General features: G+C 54.9%; 1 protein-coding gene across 13 annotated transcripts in view; it reads right to left on the bottom strand.

The window, feature by feature from the left end:
* Window positions 1–16,313, bottom strand: part of ATP2B2 (ATPase plasma membrane Ca2+ transporting 2) — a 365,670-nt gene that overhangs the window by 182,327 nt on the left and 167,030 nt on the right. Inside the window, exon 1 of one of the 13 annotated variants that reach the window (XM_043442918.1) lies at window positions 9,411–9,430. The exons of the other annotated variants lie outside the window; for them this stretch is intronic. The gene's annotated coding sequence lies outside the window, so the exon portion shown is untranslated. Of the gene's footprint in view, window positions 1–9,410; window positions 9,431–16,313 lie in introns of those variants that run through there. 13 annotated transcript variants of the gene reach the window in all.

Here is a 16,313-nt window from a genome sequence, read left to right as displayed (position 1 = left end):
CCTCTGCCCTGGTCCCCTCCCACCTGCTCCTGCCCTGCCACCCGGCCGCCCCCCGCCCCCAGCGCTGGCAACCTGCTCTTGGGTCTCCCTCTGCCACAGGGCTGGCCGAGGATGGCCGCTCCGCCCAAAGGGACCTCAGTGTCAGATGAGGGGAGCCTGGTGAGGCCCAGCCCTACGTGGCTGGCAGCCAGCTACCTTCTCTCTTCCTCGCCACCTTTTCTGAACCTTCACAGCCTCCAGCACCCCCGGCCACCACCTTCTCGCTCAGAATTTTCATTCCACAACGCCTGGCACCCACTCCTCTGATCCCTGCATGACCACTTCTTCTTCCCCCAGCCCCGTGAGGCCCACTAGCAGCCAGTGAACTTCTGCGTCTGGAGCCAGGTGGCCCCGACGTGGTTCTGGCCCTGACCCTTTTCCCCCTGTGACCACGAACAAGCTACTCGGCCTCTTGGAGACCCCTCGCCAAGGGCGGTGATACAAATCAGGCTCTCGTCATGGGTCAGGCACATGCCCACGGCTCCCCTGGCCCGGCTCATTCTTGTCTCCTCATCTGCAGGATGGGGAGGAAAGAAGTGTCTGCCCCAGGGACTTTCGCTGTGATCCCCAGCCATAGCTGGGGCGAGGCCAGCCCTGGTTGTAAAGCGCCATGCTAACGCTATGATTTTGCTTTGAAGGGCAATGCTTGTTGAGATCTACAATTTTTAGATGTGTTAAGGAAAAAAAAAAAACAAAAAACACGACACAGGCAGGTTATTTATAGTCAGCTCCCGTACAGGTTTTTATCATTCCCTGCCTGCTCAGCTAAAAATAACAAATGACAAAGGTCACATCTGCTCCTACCTATCGGAGGAGGCTTTCGATTCACTGCCCAGGTAAAGTGAAAATCATGCTGCAGCAGACCCTGGAATTCCTCCCTGGGTCTTGCTGGGCAGCTCGGGAGGCCTGCGGTATCTCACTGGGCAGGTGAGCCCGTCTGGCTGTAGTCACTGCCTTCCCCAGCCCTGGGGAGGGAGATGGCGGTGAAGCAGCAGGAGACTGGGCCCTGGTTCCAGGGTCTCAGTTGCCCGTGTTCAAAACAAGAAGGGCGGAGTCAGTAAGTGCTGAGAACTTTCTCCTGATCCTAAGTGCATGTGTGCTAAGTCACTTCAGTTGGGTCCGACTCTGTACAGACGTATGGACTGAAGCTCGGCAGGCTCCTCTGTCCATGGGATTCTCCAGGGCAAGAATACTGGAGTGGGTTGCCATGCCCTCCTCCAGAGGATCTTCCCAACCCAGGGATCGAACACATATCTCTTATGTCTACCTGCATTGGCAGGTGGGTTCTTTACCACTAATGCCACCTGGAAAGCCCCAATCCTAAGTGCAAAGATACCCTCTTCCTGTTTCCTCACCTTCCACCCTGTACCACCGTGGACTCCCTTCCTGAATATCCATCGGCCCCTGGTGATGTCAGTGGTCTGAGGATGCTAATAATCAGGGCAGTGTTTGTGGAGTGGAGGCGACGTGGCAGGCGTGTGCCCTTAGATGGAGGGCACTCAGTGACTCCCAGCGGGAGAAGGGAAGTTGGTGTCCCCACCTGACGGGTGAGGGTGCACACGCTCAGACAGGCACCAGGCCCTGATGGCTGCAGGATGTGACCTGTGTCTCCCTCCTGGGTCGGCTCCAGGCAGTCAGCTGGGCAGAGCAGGTAGGACAGAAACCCCTGAGAGTCTGCTTTCCCCATCACTGGGGGAGCCATGGTCCCAGCCACGGTGACGCTCACACAGGCAGGGAACGGCTGTGGATGGACAAGGGCCGACAGCAGCCTGGGGGAGGTTCCAGGGAAGACCTCATTTCTCCGGGTCCTTGCCGGGAAGAGTGGGTGGGAGAAGCACTCCAGGCATCGGGTCCAGTGAGACTGGAGGTGGGGCCGGGTGCAAGTGCCTGGGATGTTTGGGGAGGGCGGGGCTGGGCTATGGGGTGAGACTGGCAGAGACCACTGGAACCCCACCACGGGGTGGGGGAGGTTAGCAGTCTGCCTGAGGACCAGAAGCCTGCACCTGTCAGGAATGATGCTTGCCAGCTCCATGGGAATAGCACACACTTCACATTCTTCTTTAAATCAACTAACTCCCTTTTAAAAAAGTATACAACTTCTTGGGTTTCCCTGGTGGATCAGATGGGAAAGAATCTGCCTGCAGTGCAGGAGACCTTTGTTTGATCCCTGGGTCAGGAAGATCACCTGGAGAAAGGAATGGCAACCAACTCCACTATTCTTGCCTGGGGAATCCCAGGACAGAGGAGCCTGGCAGGCCACAGTCCATGGGGTCACAAAGAGTCGACACAGCTGACACACAGATACACACACCTTCTCACTATAACCTTAGGCATTCCCAGCCATGAGATCATGACTTTGCTTGGCCACTTGTGTTTTTCCTCAAACACAATAAAATAAGCACTCACTCCCCAGAAAGCGGCCTGGGCCTGCCCTTGGTGGACTGCAGCTGTGGCCTCGGCCGGTGGGAGGGTTTGAGGCCGTTGATCTGATCTGAGTTACAGGAGGGTTTTGGGGGATCACAAGGGGGAGGAGAGGCGTTCCTGGGGTCGGCCCCGCCGCATGACAAAAGCCGGGTGCCAGCAAGCCCCTCTCTGGGCACACCTGTTGCCCTCCCCGTCCTTCGCTCCACTCTCGGGGACAACACGCTCCTGGAAACACCTTTTTCCAGAAGAGAGCTGCCGCGGCCCGGGTGACCTCAATGATTAGCACACATTCCTGGCCTAGTTAGAAAGCCCCTCGCCTCTTGTATTTATAGCCACCTCTGGACGCGGCTTGCGCCTCTGAGGGAGACCCGGCTCCTCTCTCGGCACCTCTGTCCTGCCCCAGCCCTGCCCGTCCTGACAGGCACTGTCAGGCCTTCCCCCTTTGGACAGAGCCATGGAGCTGGGACCTCACTGTGGGCGACCGGGGCTAGGGAGTTCCTCCTCCCCGACCCTCATCTGTAAAACAGGCGCCATCATATGGGCCAGGCTGGGCTTTGATGAGGATTCAGTGAACTCACCTAAAGTCTTTACGACAACCCCGTGAGGGACATTACTCTATCATGCCCATTTTGCAGAGGAGGAAATGGAGGCACAGAAAGGTTAGGTAACTTGCCCAAGGTCACACAGCTCACTGGGATTCAAACCAGACTCTAGAGCCTGTGTCTCCCAGCGCTCTGCTGAGCTTGGCACGTGACTTGGGTCCTTAGCCCCCATACGTTACCTGCCTTTGGGGTCTCATGAGTACCTGCCTTTGGGGTCTCTTGAGTTAGCTGAGTGTGCCCCCCACTATCTGCAGCCAAGTGGCCACTGAGTAAACAAATAATGATGGCCACGTGCTGGTCCCAGACACCGGAGCCCTGAGAGGTTAGGAGGACACGGCTACCCAGGGGACAAAGCAGGATGGGGCCAGGGATCACAGGTGGGACTTGAGTCCAGGGCCCTCTCTATGGAGGGGACGCTGAGGCCCAGATACAGGAAGCTCACGCGACGGCAGAGGACCCCTGAGTTCCAGCCCTGTAGTCACTACCCACCCCTGACCTCTCCCACCCTCTCATGTCGAAGGGGGAACAAGCCCAATAAGCATATTCACACCAAGGTTTGAAGGGCCTAGCCACCTTTCCCCATGAGTACATACAGTTACAAACGAGGGTTTTCCAGGAAGGACAAGAGGACGACTATCATTCTGTGTTTGCTCTGGAAGCGGCACGGGGCCAGGCGCTCCGCAGTCACCCCTTCATTTCACAGACATCGGCTCAGCCCCTGCTCCACAACGGCCGCTTTATGTGACCTGTGAGACGCTGCTACCCGCCTCGCCTCCTCAGCTCTGGCTGCACCCCAGTCCTTCAGGCCCCCCCACCTGCTCCCGCCATGGCGCCCTGACCCGGGGCAGAGGAGCAAAGGGGGAGGTGCCCTGTCCTGCTGCTCACCCTCACATCAGCCCTGAGAGGTGAGCCCTGTTCTCAGACCCAAGCTAAAGCCGCTGCCATGGAGTGGCGTCAGATCAGAATCAGAGTCTGGAATCCTGGAAGGGAGGAGGGGGCTCGGGTTGCTTGTCCTTAGCCGGGAAATTGATGGCCGACCCTGATTTAATTAGCTTTCCCTTAGAATGATTGAGGGAAGCCTGTAATTAGCTCGGGGGCCCGGAGGGAGAGGCTGGGTGTGGGAGCCAGGGCTGGAGCAGGCATTGGGGGTGGGGAGCGGCTCTAAGCTCGGATGCCCAGCTGTGTAGGTGATGAGGGTCGGGTGAGCCCCCGGATGCCCGTGGGAGGTGAATGGAGAGAAACGCTAAGTAACACACAGAAAGAGATGGGCTGCAGGGGCCAAGAGTCGGGTAGGGGCTGTGCCTTAATGCTGGGGCTGGAAGTGAAGTGGAAAGCATTCGTTCCTCAGTCGTGTCCCTTTTGCAACCCCATGGACTCTAGCCCGCCAGGCTCCTCTGTCCATGGAATCCCCCTGCCACGAATACTGGAGTGGGTTGCCATTTCCATCTCCAGGGGATCTTCTTGACCCAGGGATCAAACCCGGGTCTCCCACACTGCAGGCAGATTCTTTCCTGTCTGAGCCACCAGGGAAGCCCCAAAATGATGGTTGCAGAATGATTATCGCCTGTGACTGGTGCTGGAGCTGAAGCTCCAGTCCTTTGGCCACCTGATGTGAAGAGCTGACTCACTGGAAAAGACCCTGAAGCTGGGAAAGATTGAAGACAGGAGGAGAAGGGGACGGCAGAGGATGAGATGGTTGGACAGCATCACCAACTCAATGGACATGAGTTTGAGCAAGCTCCGGGAGTTGGTGATGGACAGGGAGGCCTGGTGTGCTGCAGTTCACGGGGTTGCAAAGAGTCAGACATGACTGAGCGACTGAACTGAATTGAACTGATGGAACCTGATACCAGCTAAGGTGTGATTGCGTTGAACCAAACTGTGTGGTGACTTTTCCAAGTAACACATCACCAGGGGCTCAGTGGGTGGCAGTGGGGCCCAGGGCTGCAGATAATCTCTTCGAGGCCTTGCCGGTGGCCACGGGGCTCCTCCAAACAGTGACAGGTGTTAAGGCAGGATTTCCCAGCTAGTGACAAGGCAAAACCTGTCCCCAGTTCTGAGAGGGAGGCTTGTAGAACAGGGTCTGCACTGCGTGTAGGGTAAGTGCGCGTGAGCCAGGCACACACAGGGTCTGACCTGAGACCCTTGCCAGCTTCAGGCTTCAAGGGCACACACATCCCATATGGGCGCGGGGTCCCTCTCTGGGTCTAGTCCCCACTGGCCACGGCTCCATGGGCTTCCTGCCTCGGGGATCAGAGCCAGTGCCACCTTTCAGGAAGGCAGCCTGGCCAGGATGTGCCGGAGAAGCACCCATCAAGAGTCAGCTGAGCAATGCTGCAGGGTTTCCAGACCATCCTCAAGAGTAAGACGTCGGATCTGGGACCACAAAGCCTACACTCATGACCTCTCAGCCTGAGGACGTTCACAGACACTGATGAACCCTCACTTTGCCACGGCCAGAGGATGCTGTTGGCCCTTGAGGATGTGTGTTTTAGACCCCGAGGGTGGTTTATCTCCTGGTCTCCAGTGATTTGCTCTGACGCTCATTTTCGAGGTGTTTTATGGACCTTGTTAAGCCCACCACATCCAATCAACATCGGAGCAGGGTGGTAACTGTGTAAAGAGATGGTGGGAACAGGGGTGACACTTCTTCACTGACCTGTCCAGCCTAGGTGCTTGCACTGTGTCATTTGAGATGTAACGACAAATCGCGAACGCCCTGGGGCTCTGTGCTTACGCTGCGTAAAAACAGAGTAGCCAGGTGCTACGCTGGGAAGGAGCAGCAGCCCTGCCCACTGCCACTGTCGTAATGCTAAGTGCGTGTCGGGGACCTCGGGAGGTGCTTTCCTACACAGCTTCTCCTGTGGGAACCTTGCCGGGGGGAGGGGCAGGACCAGCCCACTGATAGAAGAGGAAACGGAAGGTCAGAGAAGGGAGGCAACCCGCCCAAGGCTACTCAGCCACAAGGGGCAGAGTGTGGATCTGGACCCCCATCTGTCTGACACTGGAACCCGTGTGCTTCCACACTTCACAGAGGCCGGTGATGGGGCTGGAGATGGCAGGACTCCGGGAATTCAATGGGCGGGTTTGAGGCAGAAAGGAAGCTGGATGCTTAATTCAGTTTGTAAAATCTAGTCCGTGCTCTGGTTGGGAGCCAGGCCACTGGGACGAAGAGCGCCTGCCCTGCAGCTACTCGTGGGCCTGTGTGCATGCCCTGCTAAGCCCTACTTGGCTGGCGTTCCTTCCCAGGGCGTGTGTCCTGCTAAATCCTGCTTGAGCCGTCTTCCCTTCCTGGCTTCAGGAGCGACCCTTCTGCCCACCCTGGCCCCGTGGCTGATTTCTATCCTGCTCCCCACTCCATCCCCTGTAAGGTCTGCTGCCCCAGCCTTGGACCTGGTACTTGTCTCATGGGATGTCAGTGGATCCTCACGCTGTGCTTGTCAGCACCCGGGCTCAGCTCCCCCATCATAACCATCCTCTGCGTGAGGCTCAGAGGGTTTAGCTAGCAGGTTCAAGGTTGCCCAGCTAGGAAGTGGAAGAGCCAGGATTTGATCCCACGTCCATATGATGCCATAGTCCTGAGACCTTCTGCATGACCCTGTCCACCCTGTGGCCATCATGCCCACCTCCCTTCGCCTCCCAGGTCACTGCACTGGAAGCTGCTTGCTTTAGGCATAGCCTCTGCTGAGGCCAGCTCTGCACTTGTCAGATGGAGAGAGGAGACGTGTTTTGGAACCCACCCAAGGAAAAAACACTTGGAATAACTCCCCTCCGAAGCTGTTGCTGCCCAAATACCCTGAATCCTGAATGGGATCAGGCCTCTGCAGGACTCACACCACTGCTGCCTGTCTGCCTGGGATTCACAGCTGACAGTGCACCCTCCAAGCCGTGACCTCACCGATCCTCACAGCAGCCCCGGGATGGGTGTCCCGAACCTCCTTTTACAGACGAGGAAGCTGGAGGCTCAGGCAGGTAACGGGGCATGCTCAGGGTCAGGTTCCCACGTGGGGGTGACCTCCCAGAGCCTCAGGTTCTTCATCTGCAAAGATGGTGGTGCTGTTGGCTTCCCAGGGCTGCTCTGAGAGGTAAGGAAGACGAAACAGAGGGGAGGCTCTGGCGTAGAAGCTGACCCACGAGAGGCGCTCCACAGGCGGTGGGTGCATTTAACTCTCCAGACAAAGCCAAGACCGCAAATGCATCGAGAGTCGGGGTGCAGGAAGGCCGAGAGCGACAGCTCCCCTGGCCACCACCTGGGCAGACAGGCCGGTGGGCCGCGGCTGACAGCGACAACCTTGCTGGCTTCTACCGCTTAATCCTCAGCACGTGCGGTCTTGTTGCACTCTCATCACAAGCTTCAGGAGGTCAGGACAACGTTTATCCCCATTTTACAGCCAAGGGAATGGAGGCACAGACAGGTTAAGTAAGTGGGAACCAAAGAGCAGGTTTTTAACAGAAAAGAAAAAAAAATGGCTCAAGCTCAGAGTATGACAGGCCTGCAAATCAATTGCAAAAAAAAAAAAAAACCACCCCTCCAAGACTTTAGAACATGCCTCGGCTCTTTCCTCGACTCCTTGCGTTCTCATTGAGCAACTTTCTTTACTGAAGAGTATATCGCTAGCTCTTTCCCAAAGCCTGAGGGTCAGGAACACCTTGGAATCGTGCCTCCCGTCTGCTGGGCCAGTGCTGGAAGCAAAGATGGGGGTCCCAGCATCCCTAGGCTTTGCGATGGCTTTGGAAATCGGGAAACTTTGGAAATCGGGAAGTTTCCATTTGGAAATCTGGAAATCGTATCAGCTGCTCCTGAAGGCATGGCCCAGTTGGCCTGTGGTCAGCAGACATCAGAGTTCAAACATGCCCCTGGAAGAGCTCAGGCCGGGGGCAAATTCCCTCCATTTCCCGCTCCCTCACCTGCTGCAAAGCCTGGTGGATTCCCTGGGGAGTCCAGTGTTGCTTGCAGCCAGGAGAAGGGAATGAGGAGACTGCCTGTGGCCTCCACCGAGTAGTCAGATACACAAGTCCAGGTGTGTCTCCCCGTGCCTCAGTTTCCTATTCTCTAAAACGCAGGGCAAAAATAATAGAAGAACGCCAGCTGGCAGGGCTAGACTGGGGTGGAAGCTGCAAACCAGCCGCTCAGGAGAGCAGCCAGCTTAAAATACATTTGTTTGTTTGGCTCAGAGCTTAAAATAAAGTTGAACCAAGTGCCAATGTTTAAAAATTGGGGACTTGTGCGTAGAATCCAGATTTCTGGCTTCTCTGAAACCACGGCAAGCGGTGCTCACCCCGGGGTTGGCCGGAGTGGGTGGAGGCCGTAGCGACGGGAAGCTGGTCAGCAGGTCGGCCCTCACCCTGTCTGGCTTTGTGAGGGGCAGTTGCCTGCCTGGATTCAGGAGGTAAGAGAATTCACAAGGCCGGAGCTCCATCTCTCACGTGAGTCAAGGCCCTCCAGAGAAGGGAGTGGGTTTCCGGGATAAAACCTCTCCCAGTTATTTAACAAACACTGGTCACATGCCAGGGGCTTCTCTGGTGGCTTAGATGGTAAGGAATTCTCCTGCAATGCAGGAGACCTGGGTTTGATCCCTGGGTCAGGAAGATCCCCTGGAGAAGGGAATGGCAACCCACTCCAGTATACTTGCCTGGAGAATCGCAGGGACAAAGGAGCCTGGGGGAGCCACAGCCCATGGGGTCGCAAAGAATCGGACACGACCAAGCAGCTAACACCATACGCCCGCGGCTGCTTTAAACACACCACGTACAGTCCCAGCGGGTGCACACATAACCAGACAACTACTTAATTCTCATGACAATCTCATGAAACAAGTACTGCAGTAATCACACCTGTTTTACAGATGAAGACACGGGCGCACACAGAGGTTAATGCTCTTGCCCAAGGCTACATGGCTATATAATAAGGGCGGGCCTTGGGCCTGGACTCCCAGTAGACCGGCTTGTGAATCTGTGCTCTGATCACCATGTGAAGCCATCCAACCTCTTCTCTGGGTCAGTGGCCAGTCCCATGGCTTCGTCCAGGTTCCACGTCTCAATATGAACACGAACTCGTCACCCCTCCCCCACCCTTCCTTCTCTCCTGGCCTCTATTTATCACGTCCCTCCCTCCCCTGGTATATCACTTGACTCCTTTAACCCTCTCTGCACTCCTGTAGGGCGCAGGAGCCACCATCAGCTCCACCATCTGATGAGAGGTTTGAGGCACAGACAGGTTAAGTGACTTGTCCAAGGTGTTGTGGCTGGAGCGGCAGGGCCAGCATCTGACCCGGGCCATCTGGCTGCAGCGTCTGCTCTCCTGGCCCCCTCTCCCCCACCACCCTCTCCCAAACAGCCACTCACCCCTGCCGTTCATTTCTTCCCTCCTTCATGTCTTCACTCACCCATCCGTCCAACACTCAACCGAGACCGCGGGCTGGCCATGGGGACACCTCTCAGGTGTGTGGAGACGGGCGGGAGTGGGAAGACGACACCCTGCTCCCAGAACAGGAACTGCTCTTGACCACTCCCTCTGGGGCAGAGGCCAGTGGGAAAACTGGTTTCCAACTGACAGCCCTGGACAGCCCGGGAGGAAGCCTCAGAGGGAAGCCGGCGGCACCTGGCAGCTTCCGGCGGGGCAGGCCCCCGGCCAGGACTCAGGACCCCCGGAGACCCCGGCCGCCCTGCACCCGCGCCCCAAGCCCCTCCCTTGCAGCTGGAGGATGGACCAGCCTCTGCCACTGGCCCCCTGTGGGGTCCTGGACGAGCACCCTCCCTGTTGGGGGCCCCAGGTTCCTCATCTGTAAAGTAAGGACATTAGACCACAAACGGGCAGCTCAAACGCAGCCAGACGCAGTCCATGGATGTATTTTGCTTAAATATCTACAGAACGCCTTTTTTTTTTTTTTCCAATTTTAAATAAACTTTTTGTTTTAGAACAGTTTTAGGTTTACCAAAAAATTGCTAAGAATAGTACTGGGAGTTCTCACCTACCCCACTTCCAGTTTCCCTTATTATTAACAGTTTACTTTACTATCGTGCATTTTTCACAATTAATGAATCAATATTGATATGCTAATATTAACTAAAGCCCATACTTGTTTCACATTTCTTTAGTTTTCACCTCCAGTCCTGTTTCTTTTCCAGGATCCCATCCAGGATATCACAGTATATTTTAGTCATCATGTTTCCTTTAAGTGCCTCTTGGCTGTGATAGCTTTTGCAGAATTAAAAAAAAAAAATTTTGTATGCCTGAGAAGCAGTGTTTGGGGTACTAGGAATTTTCTATACGTGTTTTTATTTGGGTGGTATAAATAAGTGTAAGAATCGTCAGATGGTACAATTAAGATGAGTGCTCTCTGCCCACTTTAATGTCTGTGTGCTCAGTCACTTTAGTCGTGTCCGACTCTTTGCGACCCCATGGACTGTAGCCCGCCAGGCTTCTCTGTCCATGGGATTCTCCAGGCAAGAATACTGGAGTGGGATGCCAGGGCCTCCTCCAAGGATCTTCCCAACCTGGGGATTCAACCTGTGTCTCTTACGTCTCCTGCATTGGCAGGCAGATTCTTTACCTCTAGCGCCACCTGGGAAGCCCTTTCGTGTATCATGACCCAGTTAAAAAAACAACTGCATTTTTCAGTTGTCTCCAATTTGCCACAGTCCTTACACTCACTAGGATCCCACTGAGTCTATCCTTCTTTATTTCATCTGCTTGCCATCTATAGCTACCACATGGCATATAAATAGGTCTCTGCTAGTTTACTCATCTATAAAATGGGTATCATAATATTTTCTACCTGATATGGCTGTAGTCAGGATTAACTGAAATAATATATATGTGTGTGTGTGTGTGTGTGTGTGTGTGTATAAAGTTCTCAGCAGGGTGCCTTATGCACATGTGCAAGCTAAGTCACTTCACCCATGTCTGACTCTCTGTGACCCTATGGACTGTAGCCCACCAGGCTCCTCTGTCCATGGGGATTCTCCAGGCAAGAATACTGGACTGGGTTGCCATGCCCTCCTCCAGGGGATCTTCCTGACCCAGGGATCGAACCCACATTTCTTACATTTCCTGTATTAGCAGGTGGGTTCTTTACCACTAGCACCACCCGGGAAGCCTGTCTGGTGCATAGTAGGTGTTCAATATGTGGGAATCATAATAATTATTATTGTTCATGTAATATTTATCTTATTAAAGCAAGTACATAGCTCCTTTTTCTCCTTAAAGCAAATTCCATCCTCTCCTTCCTCAGCCTCCTCTGTGACTCTGTCCCTCCCTGCCAGGAAAGGCCGACCTCTGATGGCTGGAAGGTAGAGAGACAGAGGCAAGCCTGCAGAGGTGGCCCAGATCGGCTAAGGAACCAGGAGCCCCCTGAGGATGACCCTGGATCTGACCCCGACATCCAGGGAAGCTTTGGTGGAAGTTGGGTTCCCAACCCTCCCCTCCCTAAGGAGCCTCTTGGGGAACAAAGGAGTCAGCCCTCATAAGCTGCATCCTGATCCCCTCAGGCGTCCCCCTGGCCAAGCATCCCTGAGGACAGCAGGGAAGCTGTGGGCTTTTGGAAGGGCACTGGGGAAACCACAGGGAGAAGGCAGCCTTACCAGAACGCTGATGGTCCAGAATCTTGTCTCTGGGGATGTCAGCTTCCCCTGTGTAGTGACCCCAAATCTGTGCCCAGAAGCAACAAGGTCAGTAAGAGACAGGTCTCAGATGCTTCAGGGTGACCTCTTGCAAGGGAAAACCAAGCTCTAGGCGGGACGGACTGAGGGGCGGCAAAGACCAGTGAGATGATGAGGGAAGCAGAAAAGAACGGGGACTGGGGGTCAGGAGGCCAGGGCTGGACCTGTCTTGCCCTCTGACTTGCTGTGTGTCTCCGGGCAAGTCCCTTCCCCTCTCTGAGCCTCCCTTTCCTCACAACAACATCGTTTTCAACAACAACAATAATAGTGACCACAGCGATCGTGGTCGTGGTGCTGGTGCTGGCTCCCAATTTTAGTACGAAATACAGGATACGCCTTTTTTGTGTGAGGCGTGATTTCAGTCCTCACAGACGCCCCCATGAAGTATATCCACTATAATCATCTCCACATCACATATTGAAAAATGGGGGTCGGGGGTCAAGAACTTGTCTACAGCTTCCAGCTGAGAGGTCTGCAGACACAGGACTCGGGCCCCAGGCTGTCTGACGTGGAGCCCGGGGCCATGACCTAGATCATCTCCTTTGCAGTTGCACCTGTGAAACAGGCAGGTCGCCTACACGTCTCTTCATTTTCCCTCCAGCGCTGACCCTGTGGGCTCTGAAGGTGTGTCCCACGCTCGGGGAGTATCGGGGGGCGGGCAGCGGAGATGCCCCGAGCTATGGGGCTGCATCTGCCGTCTTGCTTGATCTTCACAACAGCCTTATGAAATCAGTCCTGCTATCACATCCCCATTTTACAGGGTGGGAAACTGAGGCGCTAGTAAACACACACAGTCCCACAGGGACCTGGATTTGAACCTGGGCTATCTCTCACACTGTCGCTCGAGTCAGCTGTTTTCTGCAGGAAGAGTGCCCAGAGAGCTGAGTGAGGCCCGAGACTGACCCCTCTGGGCTCCTCATCAACTTCCAAAGGGCGTGCCTGCCCTCCAGCCTCCCTCCCAGCCCAGGACTCACAGGCTCGAGGTCCCTCCTCCACACTGAGTCGCCTCCATCTCAGCGCCCCCCGACCCTGGGGACCCAGACCCTCGAGGGGCCCAGCCAGTGCAGGACTGTGGGCAGTGCTGGTGAACCACCCACCCACACCTGGGCTGGAGATGGTGGAGAACCCTCTAGGGGCCCCCCTGCATACCAGGCCGCAGACACAAACCCCCACCCTGACGTCTTGGCTTCAGCGCGGACGGCCCCCACTGCAGAAGCGTCCAGCCTGTGGCTACACTCTATGAGGTGGCCAGTCCAGCTGCCAGCAGGGCGGACACCTCCCTTTCTGGTCTCGGGACCAGCGAGGAGCAGGCCAGGGTGAGGAGGGGTGGGGGAGCACGGCCGGCCTCCCCAGCGCCTGTGCCAAAAGCAGCGCGGGTGGCGGGCGCTTCTCTGCGGCCCCGGCTTCCTCCTGGGCCACCGTTCGCTTGAGGCTTCTGATCCTATCAGCGGCGCGCTGGCTCCAGTCCTGTTACCTGGAAGTCCTTTTGTTCTGAGGACTCCCTGTACGACCGGCTGGTGTCGAGTGGCCCTGGGATAGTGCGGAAAGGGCGGCCACCATCTCTGCATCTGGCCGGACCCTGAGCACAGAGGCTGCCAGTGAAGCGGCCGCCTGAGTGTGACCGCTGGGGAGAGGCCAGGCCGGGGTGGTGGGGAGGGCCTGGACCAAACAGCCCGTATCTTGCCTCCTCCAGGAAGCCTTTCTTGATTAAAGGGAAAAAAAGATGACACGCCCTCCCCACTCATCCTGTCTCATGTCCCCACGATACTCCTTGCTTGTCCCCTTATAATGTGCCCGATTCCTTTCTGTCTCTTGACACAGAGCAGGAAGAAAACACGCGTCTTTCCGGTCGGGCAGAGAGACAGACTTTCACCAGCGTCTCCGGATAAGGAGCACTTCCACTCGAGTGCCTACCCAGCTCCTGACGTCCCCCCCTTCTCGTGCTGACAGTCTCTTTTATTTTAAACATTTCAGGTGTAAGGAACTCGCCCTTGACTCTGTTTTCCTCTTTTTACATGAATTGATATTTTGCTGATCACAACGGCTCCTATTTGACAAACAGTAGAACGTCTATGTGGCAAACATATTATTTAGTCAACCCAGCGACTTCCTTTCCTTCCTAGGTTTTTGCTTTTTAAAACACAGGTTAAGCCCTAGACGAGCACTCCTCTGGCGCAGGGACCGCGGGGCTGGCAGTTCCCGCAGGCTGGCTCCCGGGTGGTGGTGTGACTGTGCTTCCCTCTGCTGCCCCTTCGCTAAGGAGCCCTGGACCGCTGCCCGTGTCTGCTCCTTGAATCTTATTTTCCTGTTTTGTCTCTTGGCTTCAGCGCTGCACACTTCTAGCAGCAAACTCCTCCCCTGCAACCTAATAACTTGCTGCACTCACGGCCGCCTGGCACTTCCTCTGTCCCACAAGGGCTCAGCACCACTGTGGGTCAGGGACTAGGGATACAGAGATAAGCAGACGTGGGCTCTGCTCGGGGAGGGGCTTCCCTGGTGGCTCAGCGGTAAAGAATCCGCCTGCAATTCAGGAGACCTGGGTTCAATCCCTGGGTTGGGAAGATCCCCTGAAGAAGGAAATGGTAATCCACTCCAGTATTCTTGCCTGGGATATCTCATGGACAGAGGAGCCTGGCCAGCTACAGTCCATGGGGTCGCAGAGAGTCGGACACGACTGAGTGACTAAGTATGCACGCACATACAGGCAGGAGGATCATGAAGATTCTGACGTGATCCATGTGCTCAGAGAGGTTGGATCACTTCCTCTGGGTCACACAGCCAGCAGGGAATAAGGCATGAAAGTCAGACCTATTTGACTCTCAGGCCCAAGCAAGCTCTTTCCACTGCCCCCCAACTCTTGGAGACTTTACAGTCTAGTGAGAGAGCTCTAACTGAACAACCAAATAAAACACAACAGGATACCTTCTACCATAGAAGAGGCATAGCTGAAGAGCTACAGAGACAGAGGAGAGTGATTGATTTCCATGGCGGATGGTTCCAGGAGAGGTGAAATGTGAGCAGGGTCTTCCATTCTCAAGCTTAAGAAACCACATAACTTGTGTGGTTAAAACTGTGTGTAAAGTAAGAGCCACGATGCCCTGAGTGAGGAGCGCTGGGTTTATTTATGCATATTAGCTGCATGAACTGGGGGTCATCTCTGCTCTTGGCCACAGAACAGGCAGTGAGGTCCCTGTCCCTGGAGGTAACCAGCAAGACATTTTTAAAAGGTACCAGTCCCTGGGTGGGGTTGTTGAGGAGTTCTTTGGTTCCTTCTAGTAATAAGATGTTACAAGTTTTATTCTTCTTTCCTAGTGAAGGGACAGCGGATCCCTTCTTAGTTCTCCCACGGACCCTGGGGAAGGGCGCCCTCGACCCCTTGTTCCCACTGGGGCCCCAGGACCAGAGACCCCCTGAGCTGGTGACACTCCACGCCCTGAAATGTCCTCTCCCACCCAATTCTTTTAACAGCCTCAAGACGGAGGGCTTCTTACTCCCATTTTAAAGACATAAAACTGAGGCGGCAGAAATGTAAACACCTTGCTCAGGACTGCACTACTGGGACCTGAAACCCCCAGAAGGAGAACTGTGCTGCCTGGCAGTTCCTGCCGCACCCGCCTCCCCAGACAGAACCTGTGCTGAGCGGCCTCGGGATGTGGGGTGTGCGGCCCCAACCTCTTTGCTCCATCCCTGGCATTCCAGACTCTCGGACTGCCTGGCCAGGGGAAGACAAGTCACGAACTAGGAGAAAATACTTGCAAACTTATGGATAACAAGGGATATATTCATAGACAATATATACTATAAAGAGGTGGCTTAGAAAGTAAAGGATCTGTCTGCAATGCAGGAGACCCAGGTTCAATCTCTGGGTCAGGAAAATCCCTGGAGAAAGGAACGGCTATCCACTCCAGCATTCTGGCCTGGGGAATTCCATGGACAGAGGAGCCTGGCAGGCTATAGTCTATGGGATCACAAAGAGTTGGACTCCACTGAGAGACTAATGCTTTCACTTTTCAGATAACAAAGGATGCATTCGTAGAAAACATATACTATAAAGAACTCAAGACAATTCTGGTGTTTAGTTGCTAAGTTGTGTCCAACTCTTTGCAACCCCATGGACTGTAGCCTGTCAGGCTCCTCTGTCCATTGGGTTTTCCAGGCAAGAATACTGGAGTGGGTTGCCACTTCCTTCTCCAGGGAATCTTCCTGACCCAGGGATTGAACCCACATCTCCTGCATTGCAGGTGGAGTCTTCACCACTGAGCCACCTGGGAAGTCCAATCAATAAGACAAACAACCTAACAACAAAAGAGAGGCAAAAGACTTATAGAAACATTTTGAGTACTGTTAAAGCCGTCTCGTACACAAGTGCTCATGTATCACACGGCACCTCTGCACGCATTGTCCCCTGGCGTCAGCACTGCCCCTCAGATAGGAACTACCATCCACCTCTGTAGAAGGGCTGACTCGCTTTGTAAACTAGTGTTAGTTCCTATGGCCTAAGATGTGGCTCTGGTGTGGAAAGTCCGCCAGTTGGATTCATTTATAGAGAAGGATGCCTGTAGTTTTTGCTTAAGAGAGGCTCCACTG

Source organism: Cervus canadensis, chromosome 22 (genome assembly GCF_019320065.1).
Source record: "Cervus canadensis isolate Bull #8, Minnesota chromosome 22, ASM1932006v1, whole genome shotgun sequence".
Classification (NCBI taxonomy): Eukaryota; Metazoa; Chordata; class Mammalia; order Artiodactyla; family Cervidae; genus Cervus; species Cervus canadensis.
The sequence above is the reverse complement of the archived record's forward strand: the minus strand, read 5'-3'. Positions and strand labels throughout refer to the sequence as shown.